Below are 12,552 nucleotides of genomic sequence, written 5' to 3' on the forward strand. Positions count from 1 at the left end.
TATTTAATGACTTTATAAGAAATTAATTTAATCAATTTCTCCTTATTTCTCCACTTAGCCTTCAAAGAATGTAAAGGCTAAGAACTCCACTGAGATGCTAAAAAGATGGGTACATTACAATATTGTTGTATTATTTTAGTTTGTGAATGTTATACTAAGTTTAATGTTCTTTACACACTAAGATTTTACAACATACACTCACGTTCATCACTAATTTGTCTTATTGCACATGAGTGTATTTTCTCAAGAATAAAAGTGACACAAGATGTGTAGATTCATGCTTGGATACATGAGAATGTATTGGTGAGAATGATATTTCCAGGCATTTACCATAACATGCTAAACACGTGGGAATGTATTCGAGAGCTTGATGTTTCTAGAGTATTCATCATAACATTTTAAGTTATTTATGTTTATTTATGGATGAATAATAAAATGGAGTGTGGATATTTTTTAAGGTTGAGTATTTCCTTCTTGAGGATTTTCCCATGGTATATCTTGTATTTTCCCATGGTGTGTCCATTTGATCTTTTTCTAATAGAGTTTCTATAAGATTGCATATATGCATGTCTCACATGGATTATGTTGGCAATGGACTAAATGCAACAATGTATGAAAATTTATTTTCTAAGAAGTGGTATATGATCTTTCATGGTTGATTTGGAATTATAGCCCTAACTTTAGTGGACAAGGAACAATGTTAAAGCCATGGATACATATGAAGGATTTGGGACATTTGAAAGTTGTGGAACACATTTGTAGGTTATTTTATTAAAAAATTGAGGGTTTTGGATTTTCTATTACGATGGGCTATTTACAAATTTGGGGCTTTTGAGAAAAACAGGTCAAAATATTTTTTGGCTACACACTTAAATGAGAGCTTTTTTGGGGATTTTTCACAAATGTCTTGGGTAATAAAAACATCACTAGTGGATCCTTGTTGGTCAAGTAATGCATTTTGATATATAATTTGACTCCTTTTGGCTTAAGCTAAAAAAAAAAAGGTTGACAACTGTCAAATTTAGCCTACATTGAAAAATAAAGTAAAGTTGCATATTTTTCCATCAAAATTTAAAAGTCACACAAAATTTTAAAAAACAAATTGTGATTAAAGTCACAAGGGAGTTGTTTTAGAATAGTTTAAAAAATAACAAATAAAAATTCCCTTATTTAATTTGTAGTGCCAACTGATGATTATAATTGTCCACACCTTTTTAATAGGAGGTTTTAATTAAATATTATGTATGCCACATAAAAATAAAATTAAAAAATTGCCATGCGGAAAGTAAAAAATGTTAGTGCAATTTACATAAGTTTTTTTTATCGAGACATGAAAGTTTTTGTTAAATATTAAAAGAAATACCACACCTCCTACATTAAATGTTTTAAATTTAAATACTAAATGGATCATTTAAAAGGGTGCCCACTCTTTATAAATAGGAGGAAATTCTAACATGTTTAAAAAATAAAAAAATGAAATTGATTTGGGGTCTATCTTGGAGCTTTCTATGTGGGCAGTTTGGTTATTTTATTTCAACAAATCATAACTTTCATCTAGGATGTCAGATCTTGGACTTCTTATACTTGTGGGAAATCTAGTTTTAATTATTACTTGATGGCGTAGGTTGTAATGAAAAATAACCTAGTGTAGAAAATTGTAGAATTGAGCAAACACACATAACACAATATTTAAGAGGTGAAACTATGAGAGATGTTAAATTTTTATGATTTTATAACTGATTTTGAATAGGTGTTGGAGAACATGTTTAATGTTCTATTAAATGGTGCTACTATTTATCAATTTGATGAGCATGGATATCTATGTACTTATTTGATCACTTATAGGTGCGTAAGATTTGGGGTGTGAGTGTGAGCATCTGGATGAGTCAAGAGGTGAAACCATGAGGGTAAATTTTATGAGACTTTTGTGATTTTATAACTTATTGTTGCTACAAATTGGTATAGGTTTATAGGTATTTTCATATTTGGCAATTTTATTATCATACATACACATGTTGTCTTTAGTTTGAGGACATGGTTGGACATGGTTTAATACTTCGAGTCTTGTGAGGGCAAGTAAAATATTGGTCTTGATTATGGTGTTATGGGTATGGAGTGTAGACACCTAAATTTGATTACACTATTTTAGTAATCCTATTTAGTTATCTAAAAAGGCATTATTAATTAAATTTCTATTTAATTAATCCTTTGTCATCCCCTAGTTGATTAATTTAATTAATCATCTATAGTCCTAATTGATAAATCAAATAATCTATTATTTATCAATTAAATCCTATTCTTCTATCTAATTCCAAAAATCCCCATTTATTAAATAAATCTATTTGATAAATGAAATCCTCAAATTCAAAAACCCCTAACCTATCTCTAATCCTCCATTTAGCCTAATCCACCCCATCCACCCATACTAACCAAGCTTATCCACTAACTCACCCACCCTCATTAATTCCATCCACTTGCACATCTCTAACATCCCTAATCTAATCCTAAACCCAAGACTAATCCACCCCCTAATGTTGTCACATTCCCTAAACAAGTTTAAGACTTTCCTAATCCAAACCAAAGTCTCCCCTCAAAAAACCCAACCACTAACTCATGAGTGCTCTTACAAAACATAAAAGACTCTTACAAGCCCACTCATGACTCTTACACCCATCTTCCACACTCTTCCCTCTTCCACACTCATTCCTCTTACATCCCTCTTACATACTCAACCCCACTCATCATGCCTTTAACCAACCCTTTACCCTACCCTCTCACACTCATCCTCCTTGTGACAAGTGTCACCTTCCCATTGGTGCTAAACAAGCACAATCCATGTGCTCTCCTTTGAGTGCATCCTAGCCCTTCTTAAGCCTTCATCCATCCTTGCATCTAAGCCCTCCATCCCTCTACCCCTTAGCCTATAAATTGAATCCCATCCCAAGCCATTTCATCAACAATCTTTGAGCTAAAGTTACCATGCCCTTTTGAGAGCCAAAAGACATACCCATACCCTTATAATGCCAAATTGAGAGCTCACAAAGCTACCAATTTGCCATTACCCATCTCCATTGAAGCAGCTTTTGAGCATCTTGAGAATACATCCACAGCAAAAGGACACATCTACAGAATCAAGAAAGCATGGAGTGTTTTCTCTTGTGAGGTTTGCACTTCTTGTTTGCTTTCTTTGTCTAAGCATATATGTGAATTTAATTTTTGGTTTGTGAATGTTTACTTTATTTGTAAATGTTCTTTGCATACTAATTCTTGTTCTACATGGAGCTTTATGTTTTACATTGGCACAAGCTTGTAATTGTTGGCAGTTATTTGGTTTGATGTTAGGAGGTTGTTGTTTATCTCCTTAATGGTAATTTGGTTCATCGACTATGGTACATGGTTGTGGACATGTTTGGAAAATTATATTAGATGTTGATTTGGTATTTGATTTATTTTCTCTATATAATTATTCTCTTTAATATATATTTTGTCATATATGAATGTAATGATGAGTTTGCATGTGCTCATTGGTTGGATCAAAGAGTAGTGCAATTTGCAGGTATGCACAATCGATTAATTGTAGTAGAGTGACTTGGGTGAAGATAGTATATATCCTTTACATTTGATTATTTTTTGTTTTATACTTGGTCAATTGGTATTATTTGCGGTCATTAGTGCATTAGTATGTTTATTTCTTGGATGAGAAAATGGATGATATTTTTAGCACCTAAATATTTGGCTATGGGACTTGTAGGATACATGGTTCATCATGGTGTTATGATGGCTTGGCACTCATTAAGTGCACTTGTCAGTGGAAGATTTTGATAATGATGTGTTAGTACTGTAGGATTCATTTTAGATTGGTGGTTGCATGTATCTTCTTGGTTTAGAGATCTTGGTTTCACTCGATGTTATTGATATTTTAGTTATGCATGTGTAGACTCAAATTATCTTCATGTAGGAAATAGTTATTACAGTGTCAGGTGAGACTCAATATTAGGAATTAGTGGGATTTTTTTGTAGTGATGTGGATGTTAGGAATAACAATCCTTACAATTCTATTAAGAAGGGGGTGGATAAGTTGTGTTCTATATTTATAATTTTTTCCATATGAACAAAATAACCAATGAAAAATATCACAATACAAAACAAGATGAATGAGATCATGCATTAATACGAAAATGTCCCTCTTAGAAGACATAACCCTATGAGGAGATGATAAAATAAATTTAGTACATTAGTCACTGTTACAAGACAAGTCCCATATAAAGGAAAAAACCCTTGCTAAAAGGTTTACAACCCTGTTAGGAGTTTATGAGAACAAAAGGATCTCTATCTAAGCAGACTTCTCAAAGAGCAGTGTTTAAAGCCTCCTTCAAGAGAAACCACTATTAGAAAAGAGAAAGGTTAAATCCACCTTTGATGAACTTCATATTGACAACTCAATTGACCTTTACAATTTCGTTGAAGTGCAAAAGGAATAATCATATATTTCACTCATACTAATATTTAATCATCTAACCAAACCTTTAGCTTTTCTCTGATATCCAACATTCACATATCACCACACTTATTCTATACATTAAAATAAAGGAATTACTTTCCTTTATACAAGATACAACTAGCAATCAAGTCAACCTTCTAAGACTCACCCAATGTATAAATAATTATATCAACCAATGATAAGGTACACACGGTACCTACTACAAGTATATAACAATAAATATCATCAAAATACATTCCATAATCAACACTTGTCAATCCCTAATACACACTACACCATCTATACGACTATTGAACGCAATTATCCTAATGCCACATGATAGAGACCATCATAACCTAAACCAAATGATTCACAAATCTCAAAGAATGCTCTAATATAAGTCTTCTACCATGCCTCATTCACACATACAACAATTCCATCTCACTAACAACTTATATTTAAACAAACTAATCACCTCTTGCATAATTCCTTGTCAATGAACTACAACCAATCTTCACCAAAATAATTGTAACTTTCTTAGATCAACATATAAAGCTCTTTGAATAGAGATATGATGTTTATTATCACTTTAAAACATATAGCCAATTTCACATACTCAATAATATTGTACATTGTCCATGATATTATGTCCAACAACCTATAACATCTAGAATAAATTATATGAAAATATGTTTACATCAATGGAAAAAAAATGAATGTAAAAATCCCATACATCAATAATTCTAATAAAAAATATCCCACTATTTAACATATCCAATAATCTCATCCTTTGGTATTGATGACAACATATTTGTCATAAAACATCAATCCAAAAGTAGCATCTCAATACAACTTTTTGAATATCCTCAGTATAAACTCAATCTAAAGTAGAAAGAGGCTTTTAAAAATTATCTTTTCCCTTGATGTTAATGGAAAATAGTGCTACATAATGTCCATCTCTAAAATAAAATCTACCACTTAAGTACTACTCTCTTCACTAAATAACTTTAGGACAAAAAACTTTCTCTCTTTCACAATTCCTCTAATCCAAGAAAGATATCTTCTAAATAAAGCCAAATAAAATGTCACAAAAATATACGAGGTTCTCCATTCATCATAAATTAGTATCTTAAACTAATCCAAAGAGCTCCCTAAGCTTGGCTCTAACCACAATGACTAGTCTCCCCAAGGAGAAACATGCAAGAATAATGTCTATAAATATAATATTGCTCTGATTACCTTCAGACTAATCATTCCTACATCATTCAGTTCTTGCAAGGTGGGGAAATTACCCCAAACATACCTCTAAGATACTCAAATGTTTCTTTAGATAAAGGCTTAGTGAAAATGCCTATTATCTATTCTTTTGCACTTACATATTTCAATTGCACTTCTTTCTTTGCAACTTTCTCTCTCAAAAGGTGTTACTTCATTGATATATGCCTTGTCATTGAATGCAATAATAGATTCTTTGACATATTAATTATACTTGTTTTATCTGAGTTAATAACAATAGGATCATCAATTAGAATCCCAATATCCTTTAACATCTATTTCATCTATACTAATTGAATAAAATTAATTACCATAACAACATATTCTTATTTAGTAGATGAAACATACAATCCCACTTCTTTCTTAACCAAGAAACATGTATCCTTCCAAGAAAGAAGGATCTTCCACTAGTTATTTTCCTATCAATTACACTTCTTCCCCAATTCACAACCATATAAGCATGAAAATTGAAATCACTAGATCTATCATACCACAAACCATACTCTAGTGTTCATTTTAGATATCTAAGTATTATTTTCACAGCTTCCAAATGAACCTCTTTAGGTTCTATGCAACAATTCCATCTACATTAGATATATAGTCTTCTATGAGTTATATATTGTAATCCACCAATCATTGACCTGCACCTTATCTAAAATGTATCTAGCAAGTCATTACTGTTGGAATGTAAAGTCATTCATCTAGCCATGTAGTTGTTTTTGAGTCATCTAAACACTCATGTAGTAACTCTACATGAGTCAACTTACTATAAATAGTAAGTTGTGTAGGTGGCTTACCTAAAATAGTAATTCTAACAAGTGTTTAACATGTAGTTGTATGAGTCATAGTTACTAAATTTAGAAAGTTAATAAATTTAGTAAGTGGTCATTATTTCAAACTATGCGACTTTGTTGTTGTCTGCAACACAAAGTCATGATTCTTCATACATTTTGAACACTTCTCTAAATGTGAAAATTCTTGAGCAATACGAGTTAAGAGATTGGCCCATGGTTTATTCCTAGTGTATTTTCACTAGGTTTATCCATGTAAATATTGTGTTATGTGTGTATGCTTGTTTCTACAATTTTCTACACTAAGTTATTTTTCATTACAATTGGTATTAGAGCTTGGTTGTTAGTGTGGAATTTGTTTGTTTGGAGTGGAGAGAAATGATAGGAGGTTATGTTACTAGATTCAAAGTGTAAAAGTTTGATGGCTCAAATGTTTCTCTTTGGAAGCTAAAGATTTAAGATTTGCTAGTAAAGGATGGTTGCAATTTAGCTCTGAAGGGAGTTTCATCAAAACCTACAAATATGAGCACAAAAAATTTGAATTTGATGGATAACATTGCTAGAGCTACAATTCAGTTACCTCTAGTAGATTCAATTATGTTCAATGTTGTAGAGGATAAATCTACACGTAGTCTATGAAGTGAGGATGCATGGCAATACATACATCATAGATCATCTGAATGAATTTGACATATTGACATGCACAAGTTGGCTTCATGGGGAGTTAACATTGTTGAGGAAGATAGGGTAATACATTTACTTTGCTCCTTGTCTAATAGTTGGGATCAGTTGATGATGGATCTCAAAATTTTACACCTAGTAGCGCACTAGTCCTCGATGACATGAAATGTGATTTAATATATGAGAATTTAAGGAAAAAGACATCTCAAGGATGTTCTTCTTTGAATGAAGCCTTAGTTGCTAGAGACATAACTTTGTAGATAACTAGTACTGAACATGGACAAAATAGGTCCAAATCCAAGGGGAGGAAAAAGGTGAACTGCTAGAACTGTGAAAAAGTGGACATGTCAAAAAGGATTACAGGTTGTCAAAGAAAACCAAGGATAATCCTAGCTTCAAATACATATGAAGAATTTACTATAGAAGTTTAGATGCTATTAAAAGATGGAGAACTTTAACTACTAACTTGGAGAGTTCTTTACATCATGTTTGGATTCTTGATTCTAGTCCTTCTTTTCATATGACTACTGATAGAGAATGGATTTCTTCTTACCACACTTGTGATGAAGTTATGCTTTATATAGGAAATTATAACCCATGTGAAGCCATTGGTGAAAGATAGGTAAGACTTAAGATATTTGATAGATTATTTAGAACTATTTAGCATGTTAGACATGAACCTGGTTTAAAGAAAAATATTCTTTCACTTGGTTTATTTGATAAACAAGGATTTCAACTTAGTGATGAGAATAGTTTTCTAAAAGTAACAAAGGGAGTCTTGGTTGTAATTTAGGGACAAAAAGTTGGCAATCTGTATAGGTTGGTTGGTAAAACTGATTAACTCATTGACAACTTGGAATCAAAGGCTAGGCCATATGAGTGAACAAGGTCTCAAGGCATTGTTAGATATAAATCTTCTTCCTGGTGCTCAATTCAAATATTTGAGTTTTTATGAACACTGCTTGCTTGGAAAGCAGGATAGACTAATTTTTTCTAGAAGTACTACCAAAAGAAAATATGCTTCAGATTTAATACATTTATATACTTGGGATTCTCCTATAAAATATATTGGAGGATCATCATATTTTGTTTCATTTATATATGATTATCTTGTAAGGTGTGGATATATCTTCTCAAGAAGAAATATGAAGTGTTGTATTGTTTCAAGATGTTTAGGGCTCTAGTAGAGAGTAAAAAAGGCAAGACAATACAATTTTAGAACATATAATGGAGGCGAGTATTGTTTAGTAGAATTTAATCAATTTTATAGTGAACATGGAATTTCAAGAGAATTTATGGTTGCAAGGACACCACAACAAAATGGTGTTGCTAATTGCACAAACCATACAATTATAGAGCAAGCCAGATGTATATTAAGCACTACTGGTTTGGAGCAGAAGTTCTGTGAGGCTATTAACAAAACTTATCTCTTGATCAATGAATCTCCCACAACTACTCTTGGAAATAAAATTCTTGAAGAAGCATGGAAAGGTAAGCTAGTTGACTACTCATTTCTTTTAATTTTTGGTTATGATTCTTATGAACACATTCCTAGAGAAAGTAAAAATAAGTTGGACAAGAAGTCCACAAAATATATTTTTCTTGGTTATGCTGTGCGATACTACTACCCACAAAGGAGTATTGGTTGTGCGATACTACTGCCCACAAGATTATAGTTAGTCGAGATGTGTTCTTTAATGAGAAGGCACCAAAAGGATATAAAGAAAAATAAAGTATTGAAGTTATTCCAGTAGAGGTGGAAAACCATGTTGTTGGTCATGATGTTCTTGATGAAGAACAATTATATGAAGATCATCTAGTTGAACAACTAGATGAGTGACAAGATGAAGTATAACCCATTATAAGAAGACATTGTAGAGCATCTAAAGACCATGAAAGGTACTCTCCTTATGGAAATTCTTTTTATGAATTACTAACTAATGTTGGTGAACCTAGTTCATATTAGGAGGCTCGTGAAATAGAATGTGTAGACAAATGGAGAGTTTCCATGGAAGAGTAGATGTAATATCTTCATAAAAATGAGACTTAAGAGCTTGTCCCATTACCTACATGAAGAAAATATATTGGGAACAAGTGGGGTTTCAAGCTGAAAAGGGATCTAAATGATAATATAGAGAGATACAGAACTCAGTTGGTGCCAAGGGGGTTTCTCATAAACTTGAAATAGATTTTGATGAAATATTTTCACTAGTTGTACATTTGAGTATTGCTACAATTTTTTTAGCTCTTGTTGGGATTCTTGGTTTGTAAGTAGAACAATTAGATGTTAAAACAAACTTCCCACATGGTGATCTCCTCGAAGAGATTTATATGCAACAACTAGAAGGTATTAAGGAAAAAGGAAAAGAGAGTCTTGTTTGTAATTGAACAAATCATTGTATGGTTTAAATTAGGTTCCAAGGTGTTGGTACAAGTAGTTTTATTCCTTCATGATGAGTACATGATATAGTATACATGAAGCTAATCATTGTGCCTATTTTTAAAAGTACAATGATGATCATTTTATCATTCTACTTTTGTATGCAAATGATATGTTGGTTGCAGGTCCCAACATGGCTAAAATAATCCATTTGAAAACTCATATTTCTAGGGAGTTTGACATGAAGGATTTAGGAAGTGTGAAACAAATTCTTGGAATTAGGATACATAGAGATAGAGATAACAATAAATTATGGTTGTCACATAAGACTTATGTAAAGAAGGTTCTGCAACACTTCAATATGAAGAATGAAAAACTAGTTAGTACTCCATTTCCTATTCATATTAGGTTATCTTTATAGTAGTGACCTAGTACAAAAGAGAAAAAGACATAAATGTATCATGTACCATACTCATTAGAAGTTGGAAGTCTTTATGTTCACCATGGTATCCACCAGACTAGACATTGTGCAAGAAATGGGAGTTGTAAGTCAATACATGATGAATCCTAGTATCATTGGACAACTATGAAGTGGATTATTAGATATTCAAGTGCTTCAAATGCTTCTATCTATTATAGGGGGAGTAGTATTCAAGTCTAAATGGGTTTGTAGATGCAAATTTTGGTGGAGATTGAGATAAAAGAAAGTTTACTACAAGTTATATTTTCTCTTTAGCTGGAGGTGTTGTTAGTTGGGTTTCTACATTGCAGGAAATTGTGGCATTATTGACAACAAAAGAAGAGTACATGGCAGAAACATTGGCTAGAAAAGAGGTAATCTAGCTTCATAGAATTTTGGGTGAGTTACAAGTAAGACAAGACAAAATGGTTTTACAATGTGATAGTCAAAGTGCTGAGAACCACAATCTTGCTTCATAAACTTTTAAAAATATGAATATATCCATCATAAAAATATGGATATAGAGTAAAGGGATGAATTACCAGTTGTGGTTGAGTCATCCAAATGCTCATGTAATAATTTTGTATGAGTTGACTTACTATAAATTATAAGTCATGTAGGTGGCTTACCTAAAATAGTAAAATTGACAATTGTTTAACATGTAGTTGTATGAGTCATACTTACTAAATTTAGTAAGTGGTCATTGTTTTGAACTATGCAACTCGATCATTATCTACAAATTGAAGCCATGATTGTTTATACATTTTGAACACTTCTATAATATGAAAAATCTTGAGCAATAAAAGTTATGAGATTAGCCCATGGTTTTTACTGGCATAATTTTACCAGGTTTTCCACGTAAGTACTGTCTTATGTTTATTTTCTCAATTCTACAATTTTCTACACTAAGTTGTTTTTCATTAAAATTGGTATCAAAGCTTGGTTGTTACTATAGAATTTGTTTATTTGGAGTGGTGAGCAGTGGCAGGAGCTTCTATTACCAGATTTGAAGTGCAAAGGTTTGATGACTCAAAATTTTCTCTTTGGATGTTAAAGATTCTATGTTTGCTGGTAAAGGATGGTTATAATTTAGCTCTCAAGGGAGTTTCATCAAAACCTACAAATATGGGCACTATAGATTGGAATTTGATGGATAATACGACTAGAGCTACAATCCAATTATCTTTAGCAAATTTAGGAAAAAATTGCTCATAGTTTATGGAGTAAGCTTGCAAAGTTGTATGAAACAAAGTATTTCAAGAATAAAATTATTATATGAAGACAATTGTATAATTTGAGGATGCATGATAATACATCCATCATAGATCATTTGAATGAGTTTAACACACTTATAAGCAAGTGGGCTTCAATGTGAGTTAAGATTGCTAAGAAAGATAAGGAAACAATTTTACTTTGTTCCTTGCCTAATAGTTGGGATCAATTGGTGATGGATCTTAGCAATTATAGACCTAGTGGGACACTAGTCCTTGATGATGTGGTATCTTCTTTAAACTCTGAGTATTCAAGGCAAAAGACATCCCAAGGATCTTCTTCTTCAAATGAAGCCTTAGTTGCTAAAGGTAGAACTAAGGAGAGAACCAATACTAATTGTGGACAAAATAGGTCCAAATTCAAGGGAAGGAAAAATGTGAAGTGTTGGAATTGTGGAAAAAGTGGACATGTCAAAAAAGATGGTAGGTTGTCAAAATAAAATGAGAATCTTGCTTCAAATGCATCTGAAGTAAATACTGCATGAGTTTAGAAGCCATTGAAACATGAAGAGGTATTAATAGCTAACTTGAGGAGTTTTCTACTTCATGTCTGGATTCTTAATTATAGAGCTTTCTTTTATATGAATCCTCATAGAGAATAGTTTTCTTCTTATTGAGCTTGTGATGGAGGTATGGTTTATATGGTAAATGATAACCCATGTGAAGCCATTGGTGAAGGAGAGGTAAGAATTAAGATGTTTGATTGATTAGTTAGAACTATTCAACATGTTAGACATGTACCTGGTTTAAAGAATTTTTTATTTCACTTGGTGTGCTTGATTAACAAGGTTTTCAGTTTAGTGGTGAGGATAGTTGTTTGAAAATAACAAAGGGATTCTTGCTTGTACTTAAGGGAGGAAAAAGTTGGCAATTTGTATAGGCCAGTTGGTAAAACTCATAATGGAGAGGTTGTTGTGGTAAAAAATGTAGAGATGGACTCATTAACAACCTGGCATCAAATTCTATGCCATATGAGTGAAAAAATGTCTCAAGGTATTGTTAGATAGGAATCTTCTTCCCAGTGCTAAATTCAAAGATTTGAGTTTTTGTGAACATTGCTTTCTTGGAAAGAAGAATAGACTAAGTTTTTCTAGAAGTACTACTAGAAGCAAAGATGTTTTAGTTTTAATACATTTAGATATTTGGGAATCTCCTATAACATCTATTGGGGGATCATCATATTTTATTTCATTTCTAGATGATTATTCCTGTAA

This window comes from Cupressus sempervirens, chromosome 7, assembly GCF_028749045.1.
Source record: "Cupressus sempervirens isolate cs-2001-9-10 chromosome 7, ASM2874904v1, whole genome shotgun sequence".
NCBI lineage: Eukaryota > Viridiplantae > Streptophyta > Pinopsida > Cupressales > Cupressaceae > Cupressus > Cupressus sempervirens.